The 18,050-nt window shown below is 52.7% G+C and overlaps 1 protein-coding gene across 5 annotated transcripts in view; it reads right to left on the reverse strand.

Annotated features, from left to right (window-relative positions):
• PCGF3 (polycomb group ring finger 3) overlaps window positions 1–6,777 on the reverse strand; it is a 60,062-nt gene extending 53,285 nt beyond the window's left edge. For all 5 annotated transcript variants that reach the window (XM_081252139.1, XM_081252135.1, XM_081252138.1 and 2 more), the window contains exon 1: window positions 6,581–6,777. The gene's annotated coding sequence lies outside the window, so the exon portion shown is untranslated. The remainder of the gene's footprint in view (window positions 1–6,580) is intronic.
• Between the last annotated feature and the right edge of the window lie 11,273 nt (window positions 6,778–18,050).

Here is an 18,050-nt window from a genome sequence, read left to right on the forward strand (position 1 = left end):
TCGTTGCTGCGCGCGGACTTTCTCTAGTTGTGGCGAGCGGGGGCTACTCTTTGTTGTGGTGCGCAGGCTTCTCATTGCAGCGGCTTCTCTTGTTGTGGAGCACGGGCTCTAGGCACGCGGGCTTCAGTAGTTGCAGCACGTGGGCTCAGTAGCTGTGGTGCACAGGCTCAGTAGTTGTGGCACGTGGGCTCTAGAGCGCAGGCTCAGTAGTTGTGGCACACGGGCTTAGTTGCTCCGTGGCACGTGGGATCTTCCCGAACCAGGGCTCGAACCTGTGTCCCCTGCATTGGCAGGCAGGTTCTTAACCACTGCACCACCAGGGAAGCCCTAAACCTTTTATAAAGTCTGCTAAAAGCAACAAAGCCGACTGGAGTGGGACTCACCACCATGTGCCCACAAGAAGTGATGCAGTGGCTCCAGGACACCTCCCCGTCAGACACAGATGGAGGCAGCTGATGGATTTACCCTCCTGCAAGAGCGAGGGCAGCTCTCCAGCACGAAGGCATGACTCCCCTGGGCTCCCCAACAGTCTCTGCTCCCTGGAGACTCAGCCCAGCCCACAGGGCCCTGGGAACCGAGGCACAAGAAGTGTGACCAGCAGCGCTGACCGAGTGGTGCCACAACCTGACGGCACGGCACGAAGCACAACAGTGCCTGAGAAGCCAGCTCAACCCAGAGCCTGGCCCAGCCTCTGTCTCACCCCCTTTAGTCTACGGAGTAAACAGGACAACAGACAAAGGTGGACGACACCGTAAGTGAAGAATCAGAAAAACTCAGGTGTGACAGATGGCCTGGAAAAGTCGATGCTGTAGGGGGAAAGTGGGGAGCCTGAAATGAAAGACACTACAGGGGGCATGACCCCCAGTGCCCCACGGGGAACTGCGTCTGGTTCAGGGAAAACGCCCTGGAAGACACTGTTGAGACAACTGGGGAGAGTTGAAAGTAGACAGGAAATTAGCCAGTATGTGGAATAAGTGTCTACTTCTCAGGTGCGGTCATGACATTACAGTTGTGTGCAGACCATCCTCTTACTAGGACCTCTGTGCTCTGAATTACCTAAGGAACATGGCAGCTGGTTTGCAGCTACTTTCAGATGATTCAACGATAAATATGTATTTAAAAAAAGAGATAAGCAAAACATAAGTAATTGCTGGATCTAGGGGAAGGGTAGAAGAGTGCTCATTGTCTAATTCTTTTGGTTTTTCTCCAGTGTTTTTTTTCTCAAAAACTTCAGTAAAAAAGAGTAAATTACTTGAGAACAAAAGAAGAGGCTAACCCTCCTCTGCTCCTCAGTACCTGTGACCGTGCCCTGTGCCTCCTCATCAGGCACATGCGGGTGAGCAGAGAGCAGCCTGGGGTGACTTTAAGATCAAAGGCGTTGGGACTTCCCTGATGGCCCAGTGAGTAAGACTCCGCGCTCCCAAAGCAGAGGGCCCAGGTTCAATCCCTGGTCAGGAAACTAGATCCCACATGCCACAACTAAAAGATCCCACATGCCGCAATTAAGACCTGGCACAGCCAAATAAATAAATAAATATTAAAAAAAAAAGATTGAAGGTGTTAATACACAGAACACCTTCAGAACAGGGCCACAAAAGGGAACAACAAGGTCAACTTTTAGTTATTCTTCACTGAGCACCTATTACAGGCCAGGCCCTGCTAAGAATCAGCAAATATAGCAGCTGACACGACCCCCACAAGACCCACATAGGTCAAGAGGTCTGTGGACAGCTTTCTACTGTTTGCTTATTTTGTGTTAAACAACTGGAATTTGCTGTTAGTGTAGCAAAGTCCCGCAAATATTGATGCATTTGCCCCCCCAAAAAATTCCAGTTAACCTCAACTCTCTAAATTCACCTAAGCATTAGAAGTTCTCTTCAAAAAAAACCCCAATCAACCTAACAATTGGTTTTTAAGGACAATATTTTCTAGTGAGTTTTAGTTCTTCTCAATGAAGGGTTTTGCTTAATTTAATGGACAATTCTAAAGCAATGCTCCCGCCTTAACCCTCTCATCACATGTTAAGTGTTTCATTATTGTCGTCTGGGCCTTCATATAATTCAGTGCTGTAGGGAGAAACATGCAGACTAGAAAAGACATTCTAGTTATTTTTATTTTTTAAATTATTTTTTAAATAAATAAATTTATTTATTTATTTATTTTTGGCTGCGTTGGGTCTCTGTTGCTGCACGCAGGCTTTCTCTAGTTGCGGGGAGCAGGGGCTATTCTTCATTGATGTGCACGGGCTTCTCGTCACGGTGGCTTCTCTTATTGCAGAGCACGGGCTCTAGGCACGCGGGCTTCAGTAGTTGTGGCCTGCAGGCTCAGTAGTTGTGGCTCGTGGGCTCTAGAGCACAGCCTCAGTAGTTGTGGCGCACGGGCTTAGCTGCTCCACAGCATGTGGGATCTTCCGGACCAGGGCTGGAACCCGTGTCCCCTGCATTGGCGGGCGGATTCTTAACCACTGCGCCACCAGGGAAGTCCCTCTAGTTATTTTTAAAAACCTCACTTTTTAAAATTCAATGAAAAACTATCAACTTGTAGAGCTGAAGAACAGTTCCATTTTTTGACACACAATGAATTGTGCAGCATTTTTGCAACAGTGACAGCAAATATCAGAAAGGTAGTAAGAAACTGTCCCCAAACCTCAACATATTTCAATAGGGAAGAAAATTACATTTTCAGTTTCAGATCCGATTCTGACCATTTACCAAATAAAGTCCAATGAAATAACATATCCTGCCATATAGTAGATTACAGAGTAACAGTACGGACCAAAACAAACCTTGCTTTATACTCCAAATCAAACAACCCAAATAAATAGTTCCAATCACTGGCAAAGGGCCCTGCCTCACCCCAGCAGGGTGGAAACCTGGCAGGTCCACAGAGCAGGGTGACAGGAGGGGACACCTCCCTCCATGTGGTGACAAGTTCTCGAGGGAGCCTCCTGTGCGGGCCCTGCATGGGTGCCCTTCACAGCCCTGTGCTGCAGCCCCAGCCCAAGCGCCACAAAGTCCAAGCACCGTGGAGGAAAGGCCACAGGGCTGAGCACAGAGGCCCTTGCACACAGGTTCCTGGAGCATCCTTCCCTACAAAGGTCAAATAAAAACATTTTGGGATCTCACATCTTAAAAACGTCTTACAAATGTCAGTTGATCATTTCTGGAGGAAAATAATTGGCAGGAATAAAATGAAGCTCTAGAAACAACTAAAATCACTGTACTTGAAGCTTCCAAGAACTCTGTATCACCGACACATACACACCTACAATTTAATTGTATGTGGGAAGCGGGGGAGCTTATGGTTTGTTACAGACGTTCTAAGTTAATTCCTAAAACTCTTCCTTATTTGAATTTCTCTCCTCTCATGCGTAAGCTCCAGCGTCATCACATCATCACAATGGTGACATCAGAGCAACCTGTGTAACTAAAGAGACAGCTGAGCTGCTGCAACCTTGGGCTGAGCACACTGCTCTACACAATTCTGTTCATTCACCTGCAGGGCACTTCTCAGGCCCAGGCCCTTCAGGAGCTAACAACACCTGATCAATGCCAGGCATTAGGATGGCCCAGGGGCCCCGCCCCCTCCCAGGAAGCACACCCTTGTGGAGTTCCTCCCCCTCAGCGTGGGCTGGGCCTGATGACTAGCTTCTAACAAAGGATATGGCAAAAGGCATGGGTGTCACTGCCAAGATTAGGTCATGAGGACTGTGGCCTCCTGCTTGCTCCCCTGTCCTGTCGCTGGCCCTCGAGCTGCCCCACGGATGTCTCCAGCCAGCAGCCTGGAAGCAAATCCTCCCCAACTGAACCTCCAGACAAGACCGCAGCACGGGTGGGCACCCTGACGGCAGCCTTGTGAGACCCTGGGCCCAAGGACCCGGCTAAGCTGTGCCTGGACTCCTGACCCACAGACACTGTGACATAATAACTGGTATCATTTTAAGGCACTACATTTTGGGGTAGTTTGCGGGACAGTAATATATAAATAATACAACCATCCAGCACTATCACACCTTCAGAAATCCAAAAATGGGAAAATAAAGAGCCTAACCAAACCTGAATGCCCAGTTTTACAAGTCTTTTCCAAAGCTTCACAAAGCAAATTAAGTTTTTTAAAAAGCAAAGTACATGTTAAAAAAAACCCACAGGGACTTCCCTGGTGGTCCAGTAGTTAAGAATCCGCCTTCCAATGCAGGGGACGCCGGTTCGATCCCTGCTGGGGAACTAAGATCCCACATGCCGCGGGGCAACTAAGCCCACGCGAGCCCTAGAGCCCGCGGCCACAACTAGGCAGAAGCCCACGCACCGCAACGAAAGATCCCGCGCACCGCAACTAAGACATGCCGCAACTAAGACCCGACGCAGCCAAATAAATTTAAAAAACAAACAAACAAAAAAACACACACACAGAAAAAGTAAGCACTGAGTAACAAGGTCGCAGGTGTGGTTACATTTGACAAATAAAAATAGGCTGGACTATTCAGGGGCTCCATTCGCTTAAGCTTAGTTACAATGAAATGTTACACTGAAAATGCAAAGGGGTTTTCTCCTAAGTAATCAAGAAGTGAAGTTATGGCACAAAATGAAATACTGAACTGACCAGTTCAAGCATCTCCCTTGGGAATTTTAGACTCGTGCCGCACCCTAACGCAGGTCGACCTCTCTGCAAGCACTCCCGTCTTTCGTCCGCGCAATGAATGTGCTGCACGCCCACCCCATGCCAGGGAGCCAGTGTCTGCCTGGGCTTTCCATCCTCTCAAACTCCTCCAACATTATCCTACTGGACACACTCTGGAGCCCTTCCCCAGCCAAAGGGCAGCACTTCTCCATCCCCACTTCCAAATTAAAGGACAACATGGGCAAGATCTACATGAAGTCTGCTTTGAAGGTTTCAGAAGAGCAAAGCTCCCATCCCAAGGTCTTTTCCTGGAGTGGAGAAGGTGCCTGATGGCTCACCTGACACGCACTGGGCCGACTGGCCCCAAACCCTTCCTGCAGCCCACACTCCCAGCTTGGACCCCACCCCTCCTGGAAATTCCTGGACACAGAAAACACCTCCAGACCTTGAGAATGGGGCTCCTTTGGTGACACCACTGGAGGGAGGGGAGGGCAGGAGTGGTTGAAGGTGCCTGACACTGACCACAGGGCCCAGGTAAGGAAAGGATGGCAGCCCTGGAGCAGGGACTGGGAGAACAGGGTAGGGGACAGCTTTCTGGGTCTGGGGAGGGGCAAAGCACTGGCCTGGGGCATGGAGCCAGTGTGGACTAGGAGCCCCCCACCCCCCACCCCCGCTTGAGTCCCCAGAGCTGGGAGAATGGGCCTCAACCCTGCCTACCCCCAGGGCCCAGCCCAGGCAGCATCTACTGAAGGTCAGAAGGTTTGTGAGGCCCAGGTGCCTCACGAAGAGGGCTGGTTTGCACCTGTGGGGCTCAGGTGACCAGGATCCCTGATGCTCCAGAGCCTTTATAGAAGCTGGGTCCAGTTGAGTGGGCTGGGTAGATTCTGGGCACCTCTGGAACCTGCCCCAGGGCCCAACCCCCTGGGAGTCCACCCTGGGGTCCCAGCGCTCCTTACATACCACCCTTGAGGTCTGAGTGCTTCTCAGTGACTCATTCAAGAGCCTTGGCCTCCCTGGGGACCCTCCAAGTTCCAGCTCTTATCACGGTTGTGGCCCTCTCTGAGAGCCAGCCTTCTTCACGGCTGCCCCAACATCCGACTCTCCTACATGACCTACCTGGGTCATCCTTGGAGCCTGTCACAAGGCAAGTGCCCTCCACATGGCACAGTCCCAGGGTCATGGCCTCCTGGGAAAGAGGGGCTGTCCCAGGGTCCCAGAGGTGCTCACAGGATGGTTCCATAATTCTGGTCCTACTGGGGGCTAGTCCTGGGGTCCAGACCTCCCCAGGTGCCCCATCCTAACGTCCAGGCCTCCTCAGTGACTTGTCCCAGTGTCCCAGCTGTTCCTGGGTCCTGGCCCTGCTCGGTGACCTGTCTCGGGTCCAGCTCTCTCTGATTCCTGCTGAGTCTTAAGGTTCCAGCCCTCCTCCGTGACCCATAGTGAGGCTGGACCCTCCTCCATGACCCATATCACGGTTGGGCTCTCCTAGGTGATCTGTCTCAGGGTACAGTGAGTGCTTCCTAGTCCTTTTCTTGGTGGGTCCTGGGGTCCAGCCCTCCCCGGTGACCCGTCCTGGGGTCTGGTCCTCCCTGGTCACTCCACGGTAGCCCGTCCTGGGGTTCGGTCCTCCCTGGCCCCTCCGCGGTGACCCGTCCTGAGGTCCGGTCCTCCCTGGTCCCTCCCCGGTGACCCGTCCTGGGGTCCGGTCCTCTCTGGTCCCTCCCCGGTGACCCGTCCTGGGGTCCAGTCCTCCCTGGTCCCTCCCCAAAGACCCGTCCCGGGGTCAGGCCCTCCCCGGGTTCCCGGCCCCGCCGAACGGAGTCGGGGATCCGCAGGCCGGGCCGACGAGGGCGCAGGGGCACGGGCCAGGGTTCGGAGCCTTCCGGGCCCGGACACGGGCCGAGGCCGCGGCCTGTGTAGCGAGCGCCGCGGGCCAGGCCGGGCGGGGCGCGGACTCACTGACCTGCCGTCTCAGCTGTGGGCGAGCGGGGCGCACGCGGGGGCCGCGCCGGGAGAGGGAGGGGGCGCCGCTCCCTCCGGGTCCCCCCCAAGAGCAGGAGAAAAAAACCCGTCCGGAGTTTAAAACAAAGAGGCGGAAATGCCCGAGCAGAGCCGAGCGCAGAGTCGGGGGCGCCGCTCTTGGAGCATGCGCGTTGCGCGGACCGGCTCCCACCCGGCAGCCGGGGCAGGGGCGGGGCCTGGAGTCGGTGGGTCCCGGGGCGGGGGCCAGGGCGTGGTCAGAGGGCGCAGGCGCGTCCGGACTGGGCTGGGCCCTGGCACCTGGAGAGGCGAGGGGGCGTGGTCAGAAGGTGTGGGTGGGGACAGGGGGCGGGGTCAGAGGGAGAGGGACCTAGAGAGCCCCGGGGCGGGGCTCTGCGCGGAGACCCGTGAGGGGCAGGGGAGGCGGGGCCAGAGATAGGGCGGGGCCTCGAGGAGGTGTCGGGCGATCCCTGGCTTGGAGGCGGGGCCGGGGCGGGGCCGGGGCGTGGTCGGCTGGCGCTGCGCCAGGAGGGGGAGGGGCTTGCGGAACCCTGGAGCCTAAAGGCAGCTGGCGCTCCGGGACCAGGGGTTTCCTCCAAGGGAGGCGTTCTTGCTTTTGCATTCCTGTTCTTCCTGAGAACTAGCACCAGGCAGTATCGGGGGCGCCTCAGACAGGGACCCTGCCTCCCGGGCTCCCGGACAGTAGGCAACAAGGCTGACCCCACAACTCGTCCCTGTTTCCGGCTTTCCGCAGGCCCCGCCCTGGAGCTGTAAGCAGTGACCGTGACGTCCACGCCCTCGTGGGGTCCGCACTGCGAGGGGGGGCGGGAATAACAGAGGAGAACGTAACTGCAGTGTCCTGTGGGAGACAAGCCGGTTGGGGGAGGCAGTGGGTGTCCGGAGTTGGTTACATAGAGTGAATGGGCACGGAAGGAACTCAGGGAGCGAGCCCTGCAAGTGTCTGGGGATGGGGCCGGTTCACAGGCAGGAAGTCCAGCCAGCCTCAGGCCCCGAAGTAGGAGGGGGGTGTGGAGGATGCTTTCCAGAGACCAGCCCAAAAGCTAGAGGGCACAGAGAGGCTGGAGATGAGGTCAGATGCGAGGTGCCTGGGCTGTCTGAGCAGAGGGCTGTGGGCACAGGGCTGGCGTCCCGCTGCCTTGTGTCTGCGGGGGCGAGGCTGGAGCAGGAGGCAGTGCAGGGGTGCCAGGGCGCTACACCTGGTGGTGCCCTGGAGGGCGGGAAGGGTGGGACTGCTGAGAGGAGGCGGGGTGGGGTAGCTGCTGACCATCTGGGGAGGTGATGTCGCTAGACCCCCAACTGGGACTGCTGTGAGGCTGGGGGCTGTAGGAGATGATGAGATGGTCAAGGGAGCGAGTGAGGGATGGGGGACCAAGCCCCCTGCAGCCCTCCCAGTGGAGAAACCCAGGAGTCCAGGAGGAGCCAGTGAGAAAGACCCAGATGGAGCAGACTGGGGAGGAGGACCCCAGAGGTGAGTGATGTACATTTGGCTGCTGGAGGGATGAGGGTAGTGAAGCCCCTCCGGGGCCATGGCCAGTGCAGTGTGGATGCATGGTTGGGGTGAAAACAGATTGCTCAAAGGAGGGCAAATATAGACAACTTTTCAAGATTGTAGATGGAAGCCACAAATGGGGCTCGGAGGCCAGGAGGAGAAGACAGTTTGCTATTTGGGCTGGAGCCCTGGTGACGTCAGTGGTGCTGACTGGGTGCAGGGGGAGAATGACCACGCTGCATGAGCCGAGGTCCCCACCTAGGACTGGGGACTGGATGCAGGGGGCAGTTGGCAGCCCTTCACGTTGGGGGGGAGGGGAAGACCCTGATGCGTGGTCTCTTCTAGCTGCTTCTGTTTTCCAGTAAAATGGGAGCTCAGTTGACCCAGATCGGAAGTGGAGGCCCAGGGGACAGCAGAGTGGGAGCAGCCCTAGGCTGAGGGCAAAGTGACCCCAGGAAGTCACCTGACAACCCTCTGACACCGTGGCCACCTGTCTGCAAATGGGGCAGAGCCAGGAGCAAGTGTGTGAGGCATGGCAACAGTTCCAAATTTGTTCCAAGCCTAGGGTCTCTTGCTGAGGATGCACACCAGACATCTGGGCTGCCCGCCTGTTCTCCCAGGTGACCTCATCGGTGACAACACCCCAGACCTTGACCCTGAACTCGGGGCTCCGATGTCCAGCTGCCTGGCCACATCTCTGCTGGGATATCTTCAGGGAACTCAGGCTCTGATGTCAGAAGGTCAACCCCTGGCCTTCCCACGGCCCCCATCGCAGGGCTCCTTCCTGCCTGCTGAGCCGAGGCGCCCGGGTCCTTCCCTCCATGCTCATGTGGGCTGTCAGCAGACCCCTCAGAATCTGCCACAGCACCCCCCCACACCCCCAACCCAAGGCCAAGCAACTCCCCCAGTTGGAGTATCACCTCAGGACTGGCCTTCTGCTTCTTTCCTTGGGCCCCAAATCTATTCTTAACGTGAAATAGTAACTCTCATAACACATTAGCCAAGGAATGTCCCTCCTCTGCCCGAAACCGTCCAGGGGCCTCACTCAGAGCAAAAGCACAAGAGTGGAGGTCAAGGGGGCCCAAGGATACCTGGGATGATGGTGATAAGCTCTTGAGTGTGTACATAGGTCAGAACTCACTGAAGTGTACAGGTTACCTTGTGTGGATATACCCCAATAGGGCAGAACAAAAAGAAGGAACCAGAAACCAGGACACAAGCAGTGAGAGGTGACCCCCACCCCACCATGCCCACGCCTCCCCTTTCCCCAGAGGGTGAGCAGTCCTCGCTCCTCTGCCTCCTAGCCACCCCCAGGGGCGCCCATATCCACACCCGCTCGAGGCCTCCTCCCTGCCCCTCTCCTGACGGACCCGTCCCCTTCCCCTCTGGTGGACCATTCCAGTGAGGCTGCCCACCTGAACAACAGAACAGAACAAACAGGCTCTCTCCTGACCTAGTGCTTCTCTGCTCATCTTTGTATATAACACGACTCCTCAGAAGTGCTGTCTACACTCGCCCACCCCAATTTCCCTCCCTGTTTTATCCCTTAACCCTGCAGGCTTCTGCCCTCCCCCAGGAAAATGCTCTGGTCCAGGTCACCCCAGGTTTTGTGGACTGCATCTGTCGTCGTCTCTGCCCCTCTGCGCTGCTCTCTTCTCCTGGAAACACTTTCCCCTTGGCCCACTGTCCCGTGTTCTGCCCCCGAGCCGTCCTCCTCTCCTCTCCCTGCAGCCACTCCTGGCCAGCCTCTCACTGGTGTCTGTGCACTGGTGTGTCTCTCAGTGAACTGCAGATGGTGAACTTGCCCGTCTCAGCCAATGGCGTGCTATCTTTTCTGCTTCCGGGGCACAAACATGTGGACTCATGCCTGATTCCTTTCTTTCTGTTTTCCCACAGCCAGTTCATGGGGAAGTCCTCTCAGCTCTATCTTCAAACCTGCCTAATGCAACCGTGGCACTCAGCCTCTGCAGCGGCTGCTGCCCTGGCCCGAGCCCACCTGTCCCATCTGGGTTGGTGCCACAGCCTCTGCCCCTGACCCCCGGTCTCTCCCGGACAGGGAAGCCAGTGGGCCAACCCCTCAATGCCTGGGTCAGAGTGCAGCAGGCCTCTGCTCAGCAGCCCAGCAGCTGCTCCACGTCCCCGAGGTCCTGCCTTGGGCCTGGGCCCGGCCCCAGCTCTGGCCTGGCCTCCACGGCCCTCCTGGACATGCCGGGCCCTCACATCTCATGGCCACAGCTGAGCTGCTCCCAGGCCTGGCTGGTGTTCCCTGGCCGCCCACATGGCTCCTCCCACCCTCAGGCCTGTGCTCAATATCTCCTGAGGCCTCTCTTGACCAATCGGGCAACAAACCGCAGCGCTTGACCACTTACCTTGTTGGCAAGACTCTCATCTCATGTATTGCCGGTGGGAACAGAGGGGAGATGGACAATATCCGGCAAAACGATGCGGGCATTTATCCTCTGGCCCAGTGATCACCACGTAGGAATTTATCCCAAAGATACACTGGCAAAAATGCAAAAGATTAATGAACAAGGCTACTAACTGCAACATAATTTGTAATAGAAAAAACTGGAACGGTCCACATGGCATCAGGGGCAAGTCCTTAATAAACCATTGACCCTCCACACAGGGGCTTTTGCAGCTGTAAAAGGAGCGCCAGACACCTGCACATGCCGTCATGGGGTCGCCTCCAGGACTGTGTCTAGGGCACACCATTAAGATGGGCAAGATGGAGAAAAGGGTATTCAGCCTGCTACCACATACCCAGAACGTGGGGTTACTACTATGCGTTCCACGTATCTGCCTGTGTGAGAAATCCACGTGGATTCCATGAAGGTGATGCCAGGAGCAGGACTTATGTCTCCCTGGACCCCTCATAAAGCACAGAGGGGGACGCAGCAGCGCAGCAACAGTCAGGTGGCCAACACTGACCCCAAGGCTCCATGACAAGCAGGTGGCTACGGCCTCCGGCCTCCGCTGCCTGAAGTCAGCATGTGTGTGGAGGGTCTGAGCTCACCCTCCCACCGGAAGCAGCTAAACGCTGGACCACATCAGGCAGTGCAGGCCGTGACTCCCAAAAGAGAGGGACAAATGGAGAGAGCCAAGGACCAGAGGCCAAAGTGCTGGAGGCGGCAGGGCAGGGGGCCAGAGAGGAGGGCCTGTCTGGAGGGGTGCTCCAGAGCTGGGCCGAGGGTGCTGAGGCCAGGCCGAGCCCTGATAAGGATGTGCATGGAGGAAGCTGCCCAGGGCTACGTAGAACCCCTGAGAGGCGCCAGGAGAGAGGTTCTGGGAGGTCACAGAGGGCTGGGCGTGTCCTGCCAGCCCAGGAGCCCTGGGGGCCAGGCACCAGGCCAGAAGATCACCGCCTCAGCAGAAAGGCAGCCCCCGTCAGCCTGCAGAGGAAACGCATGGAAGGGACCAAGTGCATCCAGGAGCCCCACCTCAGCCAGGACAAAGCGTGATGGGGAGGCACTTGACAAGGATGGTGCCCCGCATCTGGGGTCCAGTCACACTCACCGGGCGAGCAGAGGAGGGACCTGCGACTCTCAGTGGGGGAGGAAGTCAGTCACTGAGGCAGACGCACTGCTGACACTAATGCCAGAACCGGTAGAACAGGCGTTAAAACGGTTCCTGTAACTGTATCCCACGTGTTCAAAGGTCGGGAAGATGGCTGGGCACGCTTGGACATGGATCAAGAAACGAACAAGGCCACAGGAAGCAAAGGCCCTGCACAGACTGCTGTGGCCAGGAGCCAGGGGCCAAATGCGGGCCACTAAGCATCAGAGAGAATAACAGCGGCAACAGGTTAAAATATACCAAATATGTTTAAACCACAAATACATATGCTACTTAAAAACCCAACTTGCTGTTGCTATAGGGCTCTGAGGAACCAACCTGTAATTTTCAAACCTGGTAGATGATGGGAGAAAACCCATCATCCACCTGGTCTTGTATACAGACCGCATCACAGGGTAACCAAAGACGTGATGAGGGATCCGTTTTCTTTGTGAATATTCCAGCTATTATGTGAAGAAGAAATATAGAGTTAATGGGCTTCCCTGGTGGTGCAGTGGTTAAGAATCCACCTGCCAATGCAGGGGTCACGGTTCGAGGCCTGGTCCAGGAAGATCCCACATGCCAAGGAGCCACTAAGCCCATGTGCCACAACTACTGAACCTGCGTGCTGCAACTACTGAGCCCGCGTGCTGCAACTACTGAAGCCCGTGTGCCTAGAGCGCATGCTCCACAACAAGAGAAGCCACTGCAATGAGAAACCCGCACATAGCAAGGAAGAGTAGCCCCCGCTTGCTGCAGCTAGAGAGCCTGCACGCAGCAACAAAAACCCAACGCAGCCAAAAATAAAATAAATAAAAAATTTAAAATACTACCATTTCACAGCCCTAATGGTAATGCCAACCCAAACGGGAGATGGTCAGACATGCAGGCCTTCTGGTCAAAGGCCGCACCAAAAAACCGAACCTGAATCCAAGTACAGCCAATGCTCTATGCTTCACCCCACACCATTCCCCGTGAGCGCCCTCAAGTGTCCAGCACAGTCCGTTCAGTCTCTGTCGCAATTCTCCAGCAAGGGTGTGGAGAAGCCCCCATGACCACACACGCGAGGAAGAGGCGCTGCCTGGGTCAGCCCCCGCCAGTGGGCTGGCAGCTGGTGTGCACCTCTGGAGCCACGTTTTGTACCCCTCCAGCACCAGGAGGAATCAAGTCCCCTTCCTGCAAGCTGCCCTGTTGATGTGCCTCTGTGTCTGGTGTTTCCTCCCTGCCTGTGTCTCACTTCTTACTCTTTCCTGCTTCCTAAGATCATCTCCTGAGAGCAGCAGAGCAGCTCCTGACCCAGGCACCCTGGCAGGAGGGAGGCTGCTCAGGAAGCTCGGAAGCTGCTGCATGAGAGGCTCCGCTTCTTCCAAGAACAACTTGCGAGGGACTGAAAAGATACAGCGAGGGAAACTAGAGATGGACAAGGAGGTGAGCGTAGACCAATGACTGATTTGTATCCTGAGTCAAACAAACTAAACTAAATGAAACTAAACACACACGCATCAGTTGGAGCGACTGGACGCTGCAGCGATTCTTGATGGTCAATTTTCCAGGTGTAATCATGAAATTATGGTTATCTTTATCTTATCCTTATCTTTCAGAGATAGATACTAAAATATCTAGGGATGGAAATGATATGGTGTCTGAGTAATTTCTCAGAATAATTTGGAGGAGTAGAGGTGGGGAGGAATCCAGAGAAAACAAGATTGGCCACAAGCTGATCATAACTGGAGCTGAGTGATACATTCATGTGTGTTTATTATACAATTCTCTCTCCCTTTGTGTTTGTTTCCATTTTTCCATAATAAAAACTTTAAAACTTGCAAGCACATTCACTGCTGGCCCTCTCTGCTCTTTTTCTGAAGTGCTCACCACCTTTGGGCGCAGTACAGACTCTGTCTTCTTCACTCTCCTCTCTGGAAATCAGGCTCCCCTGGGAGGTGGGGGTGCCTTTGTCAGTTTCTTCAGAGCTGTAGACCCTACACCTGGAGTGGAGCCTGGCCCCGAGGCCACGTCCACGTGCAGATGACGGCCAGAGGCTCAGGCTGGGGCAGTGGAGCAGGAAGGCAGGTGAACACTGAAGGGTGGTCAAGGGCTGGCCCGGCAGACAGATTTAACAGAAGAAAGGTGGGAGGACACAGAGGCAACAGTTGATGAGAGAGTAGCTGAAGTTTCAGATTTAAAGACTAACCTGACCCCGCAGATCCAGACACTAACGTAAAGATAAGAGAATGGGGCTTCCCTGGTGGCGCAGTGGTTGAGAGTCCGCCTGCCGATGCAGGGGACACGGGTTCGTGCCCCGCTCCGGGAAGATCCCACATGCCGCGGAGCGGCTGGGCCTGTGAGCCATGGCCGCTGAGTGTGCACATCCAGAGCCTGTGCTCCGCAGTGGGAGAGGCCACAGCAGTGAGAGGCCCACGTACTGCAAAATAAATAAATAAATAAAAATAAAGTTTTAAAAAAAAAAAAAAGATAAGAGCGTGCTGAAACCCCTGAAGCCGGGGAAGGACAGGGAGGGTCAGCCACCCACCAGCCTCCTCTGGCCAGAGAAGGCAGACACTGATGGGAGAATAGCACCTAGACCATCAGAAGACACCACGTTGGCAACAGCTGAAGCCTGATTCTGACCAGGTATTCAATCACAAAGAAAGTCTCAGACAATTTGAAAAAAATTTATTTCATACAAATGACACTTTCTGACATCTCTGCAAGTAATATGGAATTAAACAATAAGACAGTTTTCTAAATATTCTTGTTTGGAAAATTAGAAATACATTTTAAAATAACTTGTGAATTACATACAGAAACTAATGTGGAAAACTACAAGTCTCTGATGAAAGAAATCAAGAAGATCCCAACAAATGGAGAGATATTCCACGTACATGGATAGGGTGACTCAATATTGTCAAGATTTCAGTTCCTCCCAGCTGGATCTATTAATTCAATGCAATCTCAATCAAAATCCCAGCAAATTATTTCGTGGATATGGACAAACTGAATCTAAAGTTTATATGGAGAGGACTTCCCTGGTGGTGCAGTGGTTAAGAATCTGCCTGCCAATGCAGGGGACACCGGTTCGAGCCCTGGTCCGGGAAGATCTCACATACCACGGAGCAACTGAGCCCGTGTGCCACAACTACTGGTCCTGCACTCTAGAGCCCGCGAGCCACAACTACTGAGTCCACGCGCCACAACTACTGAGCCTGCACACCTAGAGCCTGTGCTCTGCAACAAGAGAAGCCACCGCAATGAGAAGCCCGTGCACTGCAACGAAGAGTAGCCCCTGCTCGCCGCAACTAGAGAAAGCCCGCACACGGCAAGGAAGACCCAACGCAGCCAATAAATAAATAAATAAATAAATAAAATAAAAATCATCTTAAAAAAATAAAAGTTTATATGAAGAGACAAAAGGTCCAGAACAGCCAACCTAATATTGAAGGAGAAGAAAAATTTGGAGGACTGAGGTTACCCCACTTCCAGACTCACCATAAAGTTACAGTGATCAAGTTAGTATGGTACTGGTGAAAACAGATAAATAGATCCATGGAAGAGAATAGAGAGCCTAGAAGTAGAATCACACAGATTTGGTCAACTGATCTTCAACAAAGGGACAAAGGCAATTCTATGGAGAAAAGACAGTCTTTTCAATAAATGTTACTGGATCAAGTAGACACCCACATGCCAAAACACATAACACATGTAAAGACACAGATTTTACAACTTTCACGAAAGTTATACGCTAAGTGTAAGACACAAAACTATAAAACCCGTAGAAGATCACATAGAAGAAAATACAAGCGACCGTGGGTTTGGTGGTGACTTCTTAGATACAACACTGAAAGTGTAAGCCATGAAGGAAAAAAGTGGATAAGTTGGACTTCATTAAAATTAAAAACTTCTGCTCTGTGAAAGACACTGTTAAGAGAATGAAACGAAAAGCCAAAGACTGGGGGGAAATTTGCAAAACACGTCTGTTATGCAAAATATGCAAAGAACTATTAAATCTCAACAATAAGAAAATAACCGAAGTTTAAAATGGGCAAAAGGCCTCACCAAAGATGATTTATAGATGGCAAACAAACACATGAAAAGATGGTCCACATCATATGTAATCAGGGAAATGCAAATCAAAGCAACATTTTGATACCACTACATACTTAATAGAATGGCCAAAATCCAGAACACTGACAACACCAAGTCCTATTGAGGATGTGGAGCGACAGGAACTCTCATCATTTCTGGTGGGAATGCAGAATGGTGCAGCCACATTGGAAGACAGTGTGGCAATTTCTTAGAAAACTAAACGTTCTCTTACCATTAGATCCAACAGCTGTGCTCCTTGGTATTTACCCAAAGGAGCTGAAAATGTATGTCCACACAGAAAATCACACATGAATGTTTACAGCAATTTTATTCATAATTGTCAAAACTTGGAAGCAACCAAAATGTCCCTCAACTGGTGAATGGACAAACTGTGGTCTATCCAGACAATGGAATACTATTCAGCACTAAAAAGAAATGAGCTATCAAGCCATGAAAAGACACGGAGGAACCTTAAATGCATATTTCTAAGTGAAAGAAGCCAGTGGGAAGGCTGCACACTGTATGATTCCAATTTTATGACATTCTGGAAAAGGCAAAACAATGGAGATAAAGAAAGGATGAGTGGTTACTAGGGGTCTGGGCGGGAAGGGACGGGCAGGTGGAGCACAGAGGATTTTTAGGGCCGGGAAACTGCTCTGTGTCACACTATAGTGGTGACATGGGTCATCATACATTTCTCAGACCCATAGAATGTACAACACCAAGAGTGATCCCAATGTCAACCATAGACTTTAGTTAGTAACAGTGTATTGATACTGGTTCACAATTACAACAAATATACTGATGTTAATAGGGGACGTGGTATGCGGGGGCTGGGGGAGAGGGGACATGTGGGAACTCTCTGTATTTTGTGATGAATTTTTCTGTAAACCTAAAACTGCTCTAAAAAGTACAGCACTATTAATCAAAAAACAAATTACTGGGCTTCCCTGGTGGCACAGTGGTTGAGAGTCCGCCTGCCGATGCAGGGGACGCGGGTTCATGCCCCAGTCCAGGAAGATCCCACATGCCATAGAGCGGCTGGGCCCGTGAGCCATGGCCGCTGAGCCTGTGCGTCCGGAGCCCGTGCTCTGCAATGGGAGAGGCCGCGGCAGTGAGAGGCCCGCGTACCGCAAAAAAACAAAACAAAAAAACAAAAAAACCCCAAAAAAACCAATTACTAATAAATGTAATGAAAGAGTACAATACTTATATTCTGAAAACTATGAAACATTTTTGAAGAAAATTAAAGAAGACCTAAATGAATGGAAACACATCCATGTTCATGGATTGGAGACAATATTGTTAAAATATCAAATTTCCAGGACTTCCCTGGTGGTCCAGTGGTTAAGAAGCCTCCTCCCTATACAGGGGATGAGGGTTCAATCCCTGGTAGGGGAACTAAGATCCCACATGTCATGGGGCAACTATGCCTGTGCGTTCTAGAGCCCGTGCCACAACTAGAGAGCCTGTGCACTGCAACTACTGAGCCTGTGTGCTCTGGAGCCTGTGAGCCACAACTAGAGAGAAGCCCTTGCGTCACAACGAAAGATCCTGCATGCCCTAATGAAGATCCCGTGTGACGCAACTAAGACCCGATGCAGCCCCCCCAGAAAAGATATCAATGTTCACCCAACTGATCTATAATCCATATCAAAACCCAGCTGGCTTCTTTGCAGAAACTGATAATGTGATCCCAAAATGTGTATGGAAATTCATGGGACTCAGAATAGCCAAAACAATCTAGGAAAAGAACAGGGACTTCCCTGGTGGCTCAGTGGTTAAGAATCCACCTGCTTATGCAGGGGACACGGGTTCGAGCCCTGGTCCGGGAAGATCCCACATACCGCGGAGCAGCTAAGCCTGTGAGCCACAACTACTGTGTGCGCGTGCTGCAAGACTGAAACCCATGCGCCTAGAGCCCATGCTCCGCAACAAGAGAAGCCACAGCAATGAGAAGCCCGCGTACCGCAACAAAGAGTAGCCCCCGCTCGCCGCAACTAGAGAAAGCAACAAAGACCCAATGCAGCCAAAAAAAAATATATATATATATATATATACATATACATATATATATGTATAAAAATTAGAAAAGAAAAGAGCAAAGTTGGAGAACTCCCATTTCCTGATTTCAAAATTTACTATAAAGTGACAGTGAACAAGACAGTGTGGTACTGGCATACGGACAGACATACAGATCAATGGATTAGAGTTGAGAGTCCAGAAATAAGCCCTCACGTTTATGATCAACTGATTTTCAAGAACGATGCCAAGACAAGTCAATGGAGAAAGCATAGTCTTTTCA

The sequence above is a fragment of the Mesoplodon bidens genome, assembly GCF_964165515.1.
Source record: "Mesoplodon bidens genome assembly, chromosome: 1".
NCBI lineage: Eukaryota > Metazoa > Chordata > Mammalia > Artiodactyla > Ziphiidae > Mesoplodon > Mesoplodon bidens.